The sequence below is a fragment of the Paralichthys olivaceus genome, chromosome 10 (genome assembly GCF_024713975.1).
Source record: "Paralichthys olivaceus isolate ysfri-2021 chromosome 10, ASM2471397v2, whole genome shotgun sequence".
Classification (NCBI taxonomy): Eukaryota; Metazoa; Chordata; class Actinopteri; order Pleuronectiformes; family Paralichthyidae; genus Paralichthys; species Paralichthys olivaceus.
Window position 1 is genome coordinate 19634734 of NC_091102.1, and position 13360 is coordinate 19648093.

General features: G+C 40.9%; 1 protein-coding gene across 8 annotated transcripts in view; it reads left to right on the forward strand.

The window, feature by feature from the left end:
* The first annotated feature begins 568 nt into the window (after positions 1-568).
* Positions 569-13360, forward strand: part of pcbp3 (poly(rC) binding protein 3) — an 88090-nt gene continuing 75298 nt past the window's right edge. For 4 of the 8 annotated variants that reach the window (XM_069533195.1, XM_069533194.1, XM_069533196.1 and 1 more), the window contains exon 1: positions 571-915. The gene's annotated coding sequence lies outside the window, so the exon portion shown is untranslated. Of the gene's footprint in view, positions 916-13360 lie in introns of all 8 variants that reach the window. The other 4 variants (XM_069533201.1, XM_069533200.1, XM_069533203.1 and 1 more) reach the window with 2 other exon arrangements.

The window sequence follows — 13360 nt, forward strand, 5'->3', positions numbered from 1 at the left end:
GAGCAATAGCACCTGATGAAATGCCACACGTTACTCCTGTTATCCGCTCAGAGTCGTTGCTAAGGGCTGCAGGAGAATGCTGAGTGTTAATTTGTTGTACGTGGCATGAGGGAATTGATTATTTGGGAGTTAATCTGAGTTCACACCCACATCGGCCCTCGTGTCTTCATTGTTTTGACCATACATGACAAGTTCTCTGTCTCTCGGGCTCTTCCTCTGGTTGGTTGCAGGTCTTTTTCCAGGTCTGCAGAGAAGCATGCTGGGGTACTGTGCTGGGTTAAGTGGCTCAGAATCTAATCAGTCTAATGTCTGTGGCAGCACTGAATCACGCTCGCTGGCTGGAGTGCGACACTTGGCCTGTCCTTCAAAAAAGGGAAGCTTTCCCTTCCCTACTGTAATTATTCCAACTGGATATGAGCTATTGCACTTATTGGCTGGAGCGAGGCACCGGCTGCCTCCACTGTCATTGGCTCATTGACGTCCTCTCTGCTGCCTCCGATTGGCTGCCCGGAGGAGAGTGGGAGGAGAGCTCACCCCATCCTCTCCCTGTGGCAGAGTGTGTAAATGTAAAGACTCTTTCTCTGCCTATTATCTGAGTGACTCTGGGTTTTGGTGTCTGCCTGCGAGCGCGTGTCAGAGTGTGTGTGTGTGTGTGGATGTCGGAGGCAGAAAAGAGATAAAGAGAGAGAGAAAGGGAGGGAGAGGCGAGCGGCGTTTCTTCTCCCCCCTCTAGCCTCCCCGTCTCCCTGCTCCCTGTCACTCCATCCTTCCTCCCCTTCTCCTGGACCACCCTCCAGCCCTGCTCCGAGCCGGACCGAGAACCCCCCACCCCCCCCTCCTACCTACCACCCAGACCACCCTGGACCCTTTGACTCTCCTCACTTCTCCGTCCCACCAACCACAGCCTCTGAGCAGGTAAGACTCTGCTTATTTCAGCACATGCTGACTGCTTTAAAAGTAGTTCCTGCCCCCCCCCCCCCTCACTCTGAATTTACTGCTGCTCTTGTTTGATCATTTCTTTCCTCTCACTTCTTTCACTGCTCTATGGCCTCTCTGCTTTTCCTCTTTGCATATTTGAAGTTTTCCCCCCCTGCAGCACTTCTGACCCTTTCCCTTATAGTTGCAGGAGATGATATCAGTGAGGTCACTTGTATTTTTCCTTCTCCTCTGATATTCTACACTGATATCAACTTCCTCCTCCCTCTCTCCACAATCTCTTCATCTCCTCTTGCAATCTCATCGCCTGTGGTGCAAATTCAGTCAGAAAGTGAATGAAGTGTTTATTTCTAATTGTGCCACGGGCGCAAGTCGACAAGGACACCTTGCTGTGTTTTGTTGTGGAAAATGCATATCTAATTGATTTTAGACAAGTGTTTACGATTGGTGGTGATGGCTATTTATAGGCTCTGACGTGACAGGCACACGTGCTTCCGCTATATCTGCTTCCCTGATGCCGGGACAGAACGCAGCACTGTCCACTGGCTCCAGAACGCATGACATTGCACAAAGTGTAATGGCTTTACAAGGCAGTGACTTGCTTGATTGAATTGAGCCGTCTCTCCGGCAGGCGAACTTTAGTATTAACATGGCACATAAAGCATTCCTGGCAACAAAAGACTGCTTAGTTCTCCATTCTCACATCCTGTACTTTACCAGGAAGGGGAAGTGGATGGTGTGTGTGTGTGTGTGTGTGTCTGTGTGTGTTCATGCATGTATGTGTGAGGAAGACAGATACTACTTAAGTGCTTTAGACATCAATACTGCCAGCCCAGAGTTTTTTAAGCTGCTCTGTCATATCTGAAAATTGGATCTTACAAGACAATGTCAACATCTGAGGAAATCCTTCTGTAGCTGTGGTGTTTTGTTTTGTTACAGTTTTTTTCTATTGAGGTGGGCGTGTACATACAAATGAAGAGCATGGACAATTCAACATCCCAGTTTTTAGTCATGTATTATTATTTTATCGTCATGTTTATATTTATGAAGGCCACCACAATTTTACTACAATATTTTAATGATCAAAATATTCTACCACCACATCATAGGTGAGATCTTCTTCATTTTTTTAGTTAATATTTTTGCCCCAATATACAAAAAAAACTTGCCCCAATATACAAAAACCGGTGTTCTCCAGCAGATGGTCTGACCTTTCTGTCCATGATCGACATTTTCATAACTGTGAGAATAAAAAACCTTTTGGGAATGGGAGGTGGGGGTCTTCCTGACAGAGTCGCTTCGAGGGAGTGCAGCTTTCACTGGAAGGCTTTTATTGTGATAGTTTGTGCTGAAACACTGAATGAAGAAAACTGAAATCCCTGACTTCAAAATGTGACTGTGACCGTTTTGTCTTTTTATGAGCTTTAAGACCATAAATACATCCAGGAAGAGCATATTTACGACGCTGTCGCCCGGCGTCACATATCATCACTCAGCTGTGGGGCAGTGGGTTTATTATGAAGTGTAAATTGAGTGTCTTTACCTCTGGAGGAAACATGTAGGTGATTGTCTGCATTCTCCCTCAGATTCTCATCTGGCTTTGGGCCAAATGCAGACTCTAATTTGCATTCTATTTTAAACTCAGGAACGCTTGTTGATACAAGACATTTAAACTGTAGTAGACACCAGAATGGATGAAATGAAAATGAACACAAATTCAAATGAAGGTGAAAGACACTCATATACAGCTTCATTGTAATTTGTTTCAATTTCATGAATGGAAGATTCACCGAGTAAAACATTTTTTAGTTTGTGTGAGGCTCTTTCACACTAACGCTTAAAAACATTTATTGATAGTATCTCTAGTCCTTCATGTTACCAAACCTAACCATCTTCTGAAACAAATGTTCAACCTGGGTAACACAGACCAGGTGTGTGTTTATCATTATCCATAGATCTGTGAAATAAAATAAAATAGCCTTGCTTTCTTCCACAAAACAGTCCCCCCCCCCCCCTCCACATTAGCCTGGCAGCTCAGAGGCAGCTATATTTAATGCACTTACTGCACATCAACTTTTCCAGTGTAAGCCCTCACAAGAATGCATACGTGAAATCCCTTGTAGAATGAGATATTTATGAGCCTCTGTGATGTGTTTGTGCACTTGCATGCTTTCAAAAGCCACTGCTTCGAGCCTACATTGAGCTGCACGCAGCTAATGCAGACAATGAGTGTGGCTCAGCGTGTCAGAGCAGTTTTACACTTTCACATCACATATAATGCCACAGATGTCAGTTTGGGGCACTAGGTGTTGCGCCGTTACAGAGAATTGATTTGACCAAAACACACAAATGAAGCGATGAAGTGGCAGCAAATGAAATGTGAGTCGACAGGGTTTTGTCTTCTTGTTTTTCTTTCTTCTTAACAATGTCACTGAGAAAAGAGGGATTAAAGCTGGGGATGCATGCAACTCACTGGTTGATCATTGGATACTTGCTCATAATTATTCCGCTGAATCGTGAGTAATTACATACATAAATAAATAAATAGTTTTCAATGTCTCACCCAGTAATCTTCCATTTGGAATAACTAAAAAGAGGGATTGCTTGTATCCAGTATATTCAGTAAGCCTCACTTCCTTCCATGTATAGCTCGTGCTCTGCAAGCAGCTGGTCCTTTGTGCCTTGGCTTGTTCGAGTCGTTCCGGATCTCCTGCTGGCCTGGCTCCGTCCTGGGTAGGGACTGGCGCAGTGTGGAAAAGGCCACTGACACTGACTGGCTGCCGTCTTGGTAGTGGTCACACAGAGACTGAGGGCAAATGGTCACAAACTAAAGGGCTGTAGAGGAATTGCTGAGTTTGCTCAGTTGGTTGCTGACTTTAGACTTAATAAGGGAAACTAACTGTACTCTTGACATTGCAGCATCATTTTATAATTATTATTTAAATTAATGAAGGATTAAGCTCCCCTGTTTCATGTTCATCAGACATTTATTTCACATCTTTATCACAATCATTACATTTTTTTAAATAGCAGGTTGTGATGCTTCAAAATGAGGACAAATTAAAGTACTAATAATCTCTAATAACTTGTCTTTTAATCTTTGAAAAATGCAAATGTGAAAGAGAAAAAAAAAGCTTTTCATGTACAGCACAAATTATATCTTTGGGTTACCTTTATATTATTATATTATATTATGTTAAAACAGTGAGATTTGTTGTTTGAATGTTGAACTTCATTGTCTTTTTAACTATATTAAGGAACTTAACTGTTCAGTTTACCATTCTAGACTGAGACTGAATTCTTAAAATATATTTCTATATTTTGCAGGATTTATTAATTAATTAATGATATCATTTTTTATTTTCTATCAGGTGCTGAACGTTATTTTTCTTATCCTTCAATATGCTCCTCTCTCTACACTCTCACTCATCTCATAAATTCTCACAGTTTAACACATCAAAGCTCTGAAAGCCAGAATCTGTGGGATCTGAACACTTGTGAACATTTCTGTATCATCTAAAATACACCAGGTTATCCAGTAATGCTTGCCCTTGGCTTGAAAATGAAAGAATTCCAGAAAAAATTGCCACTTACACAAAATCAGTGTATTTATTATTCCTTTTCTCTCCACCCACTTAATGTTTTAGACATGGTGATATTCTTTGAGCATATGAAATGTAATGATCTGATTGATTTTATGAAACACAGCATATGCAGTCTATACAGTTTGCGTAACAGAAAATAAGTTAAAGGGCGTTCACCATCTGGGGCTGTGGCTGGTGGAAGGGTTTTTAAGGTCAAAGACACTTCAGTCAAATGTATGCTACACACACACACACACACACACAAACACACACATAATCAGACACACAGAAATTAACATCCTGTGGCAGTAGCTTCCCAAACCTTTAACAATGCATCTTGAAGTCACTTCACCCATTCACCAATTACACAACCAGTAGCACAGCAGCTTATTATTAAAAGGTTGTTTAGTATTCGAGCTCATATTTTATCAGAGATTCCATCAATTACGCCAGTGGATACAAATTAGATTACATTAGTATCTAATAGTGTTGCATTGTGTTCTTATGGTTATCAAATCTTTTTGCTGATGCTCCCATCATTCCTCTGGCTAACTTGTGTTTTACTATCCCGCTGCTTGTACTTGATGAAACTGTTCCCACTGTCACTGTCCGTTAACTCCATTCTTTTTGCCTCATGAAGTTGTTATTGCTGGCATGATAAATATACCAATTTGCTTTTGTTGCTTTACCCCCATGTTTCATTTAACTTCTGAAATAGAGTAGTCCAGTTGTACACCTGTTCTTGGTAACAAGAGAAAAACACACAATTCAATTCTTCATGTTGCTTTCTGCAACAAGATCGAATTTTTTTTTCAAAAAGATGAATGATGTTGCTTTTCTTCTCATGTTCAAATGAACAATTTATTTATTTAAGAGAAAACCAACAATGCTTGTCGGTGTGGCAACAGCACGATATAGTATTTTAACGCCACAGAAATCTGTCCTTGTCCAAAAACCTTTGAAATCTCTCTGTCCACAGACACATTGCTTCACTGCAATGGACAGAGCCTGTATAGGTGATTCTCAACCACAAAATTGACCCACTCTGATTTTGTATCCTTTTGCTCCTCAGGCATTGTTCAAGGACCTCTTTGAATAAAAGCTGATGTTTGCTTGGATATCGTGAGACATTTTCCACGTCTGAAGGAATGGTTCATTCCATCTTCTCTACGGTTATTGTTTGGACCTCACAGACAGTGAGTGGCCACATTATTCAGAGGATTTGTCCAAACTGTAGGCACCACATCTTCAGTTTTCCAGGCAGTGCAGTCTTGATTATTTTCCCCCGAATGTAAACAATAATCGGTCTTGGCTGTGCTTGCTGTTTGTCATCGAGGCGTGCATTGCATCACCTGCTCAGGTATTTGATAGGCTGCTCAAACACGGTAGATATTGGGTCGACACCGCTGCAAACATTTGAACCTCTAAGCTTTAACTTAAAAGTTAAAATCTCTTAATGGACTGGCACTGCCTTACTTAGCTGAACTTCTACATACACACACTCCAGTTAGGGAGCTGAGATCAGCCACTCACCTCCTCCTGAACCTACCTAAAACAAGACTCATAACCAAAGGTGATTGTACCTTCGCAGTAGCCGCCCCAAACTTATGGAACAACTTACCACACCAGGAGATCGGCCCCGTCTTTCACAATTTAAATCACCACTGAAAAACATATCTGTTCTCATTGGTCTTCTCCTCGAGTTGAGTAATTATTAATTCCAGCTGATTTTATTTTATTTTATTGTATCATGACATTTTAATTTGTAATTATTCTCCGTTTATCTTATTCTATTTTTCACTCTGATGTATTGAGTGTTAGGGTCCTCTTGTTGTACCTTGTATTTGTGAAGCACTTTGGTCAACCAAGTTGTTTTAAATGTGCTATATAAATAAAATTGACATTGACTTAACCATAACTATAGCCATGCCTCCATATTTGCATGTTCAAGTCAGTGACTGCATCTTTGTTTATGATGGGTTTTAGCAACTGTACATGTGTGTATGTGCAGTTAGATGCAGGAGTTGAACTCATAGTTGTTGACACTGGCACTGACAGAAAACTGTACAAGCAACCCACTGGGCATTCCTGCAGTCTGTTTTCTACTTCTTGCTTCCTCCTTCACACTCATTTGATTGGTAGGCAGCATTCTGTCACTGAGCTGGGCTGTAAACTTAAAAAACAATCCATCCTGAGTCATAATTCCTATCAGAATGCGAGGGTTGGGGGTGTGAGGCATTGCCAGAGGCTGAAATCGAACATGGCACATTTTTAAAAGTAGAAGCTATTGGAGAGAATTATGATCAGTGAAAACTGAGGGCCTTTTTGTCTCTGTGCAAAGCCATTGGCTGATGTAATTTAAGCTGGTGAAGGGTTGCAAGATCAATCAGAGAGGATGAAGTCTTGGGATGGGGAAAAATGAAAGAGGCTGAGCATTAAGAAGGGAAAGGTGGAGCAGGAACAGAGCTTTGGCCTTCCCTACTGCTTTCCTAGCATCACTCTGGGTGGTCAAGGGTGGTCATAAATAGGCAGCATCTCTGCCCCCTGTGCTTGTGCTATTTTTAAACTTGCTAATACAGGGGGGTTTGGTGAACCAGCTCAGGAGGTGAAGTGACAAGAAAATGTTATTGTTGGCTTTGAATTAAGAGAGCTGTAGTGATCAAAGGCCTACGCACATACCCATGGAGGAGTGCTGTGGCAGAATTAGCCTTGTGTTGTTATTTTTTTATTAGACTAGAGCTTTAATGTGCTCGTTTATGATTCTGGCTGAGGTCCCGTCTGACATGTCATGAAGCACTGTGTTGTATTGGGTCCTTTTTCAGATGTGATAGTGTTTTGGATTAAGATTAAGCCAGCGGTCAAAAGTTCAACATGTCTACAGAATGATGCAATGTTTAACTGCTTCCACGTCGTTCCCTGCTAATACATGGTTGAGATGTCAGCTGAGTTGATTTTTATATTATAAAGACTGTTCAGTCTCGTATGGGCTCATGGATACAGACTGAAATTAACTGAGGTTGTCACATGAGAAGGATGCATCAAAAACACAGAGAGCAGTTTGATAAAGTACAGATGATAAAAAGGTTTTTAAGAGTTCAGGGGATCAAGCAGATGCAGTATCAGTGTTACTGAATAAGGATCTTTATTTTAGAATCTTCTCAAGTGATACTTTTAGACTATCACTGGAACCCAGAGTGTGTTGGAGAATCATTATGTGGACCATAGTTGGGTCTCTCACATTTAATTAAATATTTAGTTTTTTTTAAACCCTGCACCCACCCACTGAGTCCGAATTTTCAACCACTCCCACCTATCCCTGCAGAGATTCAAGCCTGTCTGAAACAACATATGGACATATTGTCCTGCAGGCAAAACAAAATGTGTGTCCCCAACCTCCAAATCCTTCCTCACATTTTCACATTCATATATCCATATGCTGCCATCCTTATGTGGTCTTAATAGCCTGAAATAAATGATGAATGAAAGTATTTTGATGTTGAGTAAATAAAGGTGTTCCACTTGGAATACACTGAATGCCACACTGTCCTGTAAGCCATTCCAATTAATTAGGGAAAATATTGGATTGCATAGTGTCACTGAACAGTGAACAGACTGACTGTCACGATCTCGTAAACCCAGGACCAAAATGCACGACTCAACACACAGTAGCCTAACGTGGATGAAACAAAAGTTTACTGATGTGAAAAAGGAATACACTCAGTGCAAAACACAAATGAACACGATGGGTGCGGACATCAAAACACGAACCTGATCTATACTTTACCATCTATGAAATACTCTAAACTTAGCTTGACTATGGTATATGATGCTGGAGCGCTGACACAGGGCACAAGACAAAGGGAGACAAGGACTATTTATACATGAGGGGAGGGAACACAGGTGGAAACAATCAAGTGCAGGGAGAACAATCACACAGGTGGGAGGGCAGACAGGGGGGATGTCACGTGACCTGAAACGAGAACGTCACAGCACAATCAACACAAAACCTGACATAACTAAACAAAGATCTAACACTAACATAGACGAGACACAACACTGACCTGAAATGAACCTGCCATAAACGGCATACTAAAATTAAAGTTGAAATAATTACTAATAACTAAAACTTGAATATTTCTGCATTAGAAAAGTGATAAAAAAACAAAACAACATGACTGGAGAAAACAGAGAAATAGGACTGTGGTATTTCCTTTTACCAAAGCTGGAAAAACTTAAACACCCAGAATGCACCGAGCCTGTCCCATTGGATAGGTTTGACCTGAGCTATGGGGATGTGTACAAATGCTGGCTGCAGAGCTTGGGTCCATATACCGCTGGTAAAAGTAGGAAGAAGTATGTAAAGGTACAATCTGTTTGTAAAACCAACGATTGAAGTTACAATGTGGAGCACAGTTCCCTCCAGCACGGATATTAGAAAACTAACTTCAGTTCATGTTATCTCTGTGTGTGTGTGTTTTGTTGGAAACTTGATCATAACAGGGTTGTTGTTTATGTGTTTTGTTTTTTTTGTGATATGGAGTATTGGATCGTGGCAGCTTACTTTCAGTCCTGCAAAAAGCCAGTATGAGCTAAGCTTGTCTTGAATGGAAATATAAAAAAATTATATTCATATTGTAATGTTGGCATGTTTTTAGCAAAGCACTTTTGAACTTTCTCCATGCTCAGACATTCTTACTGCTGCAACACAGCGACTCCTCTTCTGTTTCCATTGGTGCACATTAACCACAGCGCCACAAAGAATTGTATGAGGCAGCTCTTCACCATTATCCTTATGTTAAAAGAATATTTAAACAAGCTATCAATAATAGGGATGGGATTATGGATACACTGTCATGGAAATACTGCAATAGTCAGCTATATCAATATTGTTGCAAAGCCCTACAGTGTTTGTCTTCATGTTTTTAATAAGTTTGTTTTAAATCCATTATTTGATGCAATAAAAATGGGGTGAAATAAATGATTGACAGCAAAGACTGACTCAGGTTTAGTTGAGCATGTTTATCAATGTGACCTCACTTCTGTGGCTCAAACCCCTGATCACTACAGTGCAGACTCTGGCCACAAGTGCACGACATGGCAGTGTTTGTACCTGGGATGTTTTTGTCTTAATTTCTGGATGTTGGGAAGAAGTGGAGTTGCGTTGTCCATCTTTACAGTATATTGTCTTTGTTTAGTATGTTAGCATGTTAACGCTAACCAATTAGTTCTAAACGATGAATCAGAGGATGATGAAATTCATTTCATTATTTGGTCAGAATATTTGATTTAAACAAATTTGTATCACTAGATGAAGAGTCAGCAAGCTAATAGGATTTGTTTTACAAACACTATGGATGTCTGTGTATTTCAATGCAATCTGTACAATAGTGGAGCTATTTTAGTTTAAATCATGGTGGAGGCAGACCAATATTGCTGTCCCCAGAGCACTGCTAGTGTGGCTAAAAATATTAGAGATTAAGTACTTGTTTCTCTGATAGTTTAAATCTCATCACACATACAGAATAGAATAGAACATCCCACACATTTAACAGCACTGAATTCATTCACAAGCTCTAGACAAGTAATTTTGACAAACTATGACTGCACATGAACACACCATTTGGACCTAATAATTTCAATAGCACTTTCAAACAGACTTGTGAAAGGAGGAACAAAAACTCTGGCTTAAGTTAAATCTAAGAACATTCTGCAAATGGAGAGGAGTAATTTCCTTTTTTTAATCAGGCCAACAAAAGCATAAACATCTCTGATCTTTGTTATTCACATTTTGTCGCAGCTAGTTGTGTTGACACCATCTGTTCAAAATTTAATTCTGTGCAACTGCCCCCTGTAACATTTACTCGGAAACTGCTGAAACCTTTAATATTGCCACACACACATTTTCCACTGGATGGTTACAATTTATTGAATGAATCAAATATACTCTTCTCCGGGCTACAAAAATGTAGATGTGTTCATTGGATTGTATATTTATAGTTGTAGAAACCAGTATGGTGGAGGCTGAGAGGGAACATGCAGGTTAGGATGAGGGAACAAACAAGCCCAGAGACTAGCCGTGACACTTTGATACGAAACAACCTGTTTTTTACAAAACAATGTTCATAACATTTGTTCACTCTGAACGTGGCAACATCTGAAAAGAATCGTGGTACTCTGAGGTAGTTTCACTCAACGTGATGATTCACATGAAATTAATGCAGAAAACCTTTTTGTCCTTTTTAGAGTAAAAAAACACATTTCTGCAGTTAAGAGTGAAAAAGCACGTCAGGTGATGTCAGGAGAAAGTGTAACAGATATTGTAAAGCTCATCTCTCTGCCTGGCCTCTTGGCACCCACCACTGCCTCTCAGCGGTTTTCCTTGATTAAAAAGCACCCAGGAGTTTGTAAGCACGTGGTAGGTGCGAGCACACACCCCGGCAGCTTAACATACTGATTATTCAAGCCTCTTAGGCTAAGCCACGGCGCTCGAATGATGAACGTCAACTCCCCTCTCTCCCTCATACAGTCTCGATTTCTCCCACTCTTTATTCTTCATTTGAAAGAGTGGAAAGCCAGTGACAGCTTGCAGAAGGCAAACCTGTTGTCTGGGAAGCAGAGGGGATCAGAGACATAGTGATTCACACACTGCTTTATTTAGAAATAATCCAGCCAGCATAGGGTCCTCACTTGCAACATTCACTATGGAACTGGCTAGCAGTAGCCAGGGTGTTGTCCTTCACTGTGGTTCATGGCAAAAGTCCCTCCAACGAGATTTAATGCTTTAGTGGTTACATTTGCATCCTCCTTGGAAAGTCAAAGGAGCACAGACATGCAACGCCACCATTTTTACCAACACAGCAAATTACTCCTTGTGTATTGGCTAGCATTTGTTTGAAATCTGGTGCCGATCGGGCACCTCAGGCTCGAGTCAACACATTAACAAAAGGCCGAAAATGAAATGGTGGAAAGTGTGGCTGTATTTCACGTGAAAGGATTCTGACACCCAGAGCTACAGCTTGTAGAGTTGGTGTGCACCTTGTTGTCTACGATCCACCAGTAAACCGACAGAAGAAGATGGAAGGGAGGACCACGACAAATTTAGGATACATGGGATACATTTGATAAGCAAAGGGCCCACACATAAGCCAGCAGTGTGAGTGCCCCTGACCATGGCGGTGGAGCGACTGTTGATGGAGAGTTTGGAGCTGGAGTATTTTTCTGAAATAAGCACTGAAACTGAACATTTATTATTGATTTATTGACTTATTTATATTTATACATTTTAATTAAGTATACTATATTGATTAAGCACTGGCATCGGAAGAAAACCAAACAACACCTTACCTTAGCGTTTGCCAGGGCTAGTGGCTGCAGTGTATAGTATTCTAGTACCTTATGCTCTATAGAGGTGTTATAGTGCCAACATCACTGTCTGCAATGAGGAAGCTTTGTTCTCACTTCAGTTCATTCAGAATTGCAGAATATCAATGCTTTCATTCAAATACCATTCTTGACTGAGAAGCATTTTTTTTTATTTTGTTACCAATTAACGGCCAACAGGGATATTTGGTCTGTGGTGTATTATGGGTTGCGCTGCAGACTAAGCTGTCCTGCTTTGTATCTCGGCTGTGCCTGGAAGTCCTCTCAGCTTGCTGGTGAGACCGTGGCTGCTACCGCCTAGCCACACCTGACCAACAGATTGGCCCCAGCTGGAGGCTGAGGCAGCAACACAGACTCAGTGGAAGCTCCCCTCATGATTCAGTTGATACTGTGGACATGTATAATGAAAGAGTGCAGGTCGTTTACCAGATATGATATGATTTCATGCAAACAGGAGTGAAAATACTGTGCTTGTGGGAAACTATATTCAGGCACAGACTCTGGGTACTAATGAGCACTCGTGTCTGCAGGAAGGTGTATGCGGGACTGACTGAATAAACAACAGTGCGGTAAAGGAACATGTCACCCAGTGTAATGATGTGTTTGTGATAGTGTTTGTGCAACTGTAGAGCTCTGTGGCCCACAGGAATAAGACATATAGGTCTATCACACTCTGGCTACTCAGGCAGGTAGCACTGATCAATTCATTGCTTGTAGTGTTTAGATGGGATTTGTTGAATATGAAACATTTTAAATACCACCACCAACCCTGACAGTGTGTATACGGTGAACAGGAACCCAAATAAGGTCATATTCAAAATGAGCAATACTTCAACTTAGACATGGAGTAATCCTTTGTCACAGACACGTGTATATGTCTTAATCACATTGTCAAGTCCTGTTGGAGTTTTCAGAGCATTTGGTGGGATAGACATACAGCAGTTACCGACTGCTTGATGATACATGTCCTGGGTGTAAACAAGACAGACAAATAAAAAAGACTAGAGTGAAAACACCTCAAATGTTATGTTGCTCTGTAACATGTAAACTGGAATATGAATGGGATATTCTATTAGCAACTCATGTAAACAGCATAATCTAAATAATGTCTTATTCTGAATAAGGTCAGTAGCCGTTTTATTGGTGTCTATGTGAAAGTAGTCTATGATTTTTCAACATGGTCAATGTCTATTAAACCTGCTGTGACCTTTAAAGCATGTGGTTTCATCTCTTCGTCTCAATCATCTATTAAAGGGGAGAAAGAATGGCGTGGCAGGTATACACACACACATATATATATATATATACACACACAACACATCTGCAAAAGATGCTGCTAAGTCAGCAAGTACGCAGCCGAGTGAGCTTAAGCAGATGTAGAAAATGAGACGAGCGCTTCAGGAGCTTGAGGAAATACTTCGCCTGGCTGCTGCTGCTGGCGTGTGCTCGACGTCTTAGGT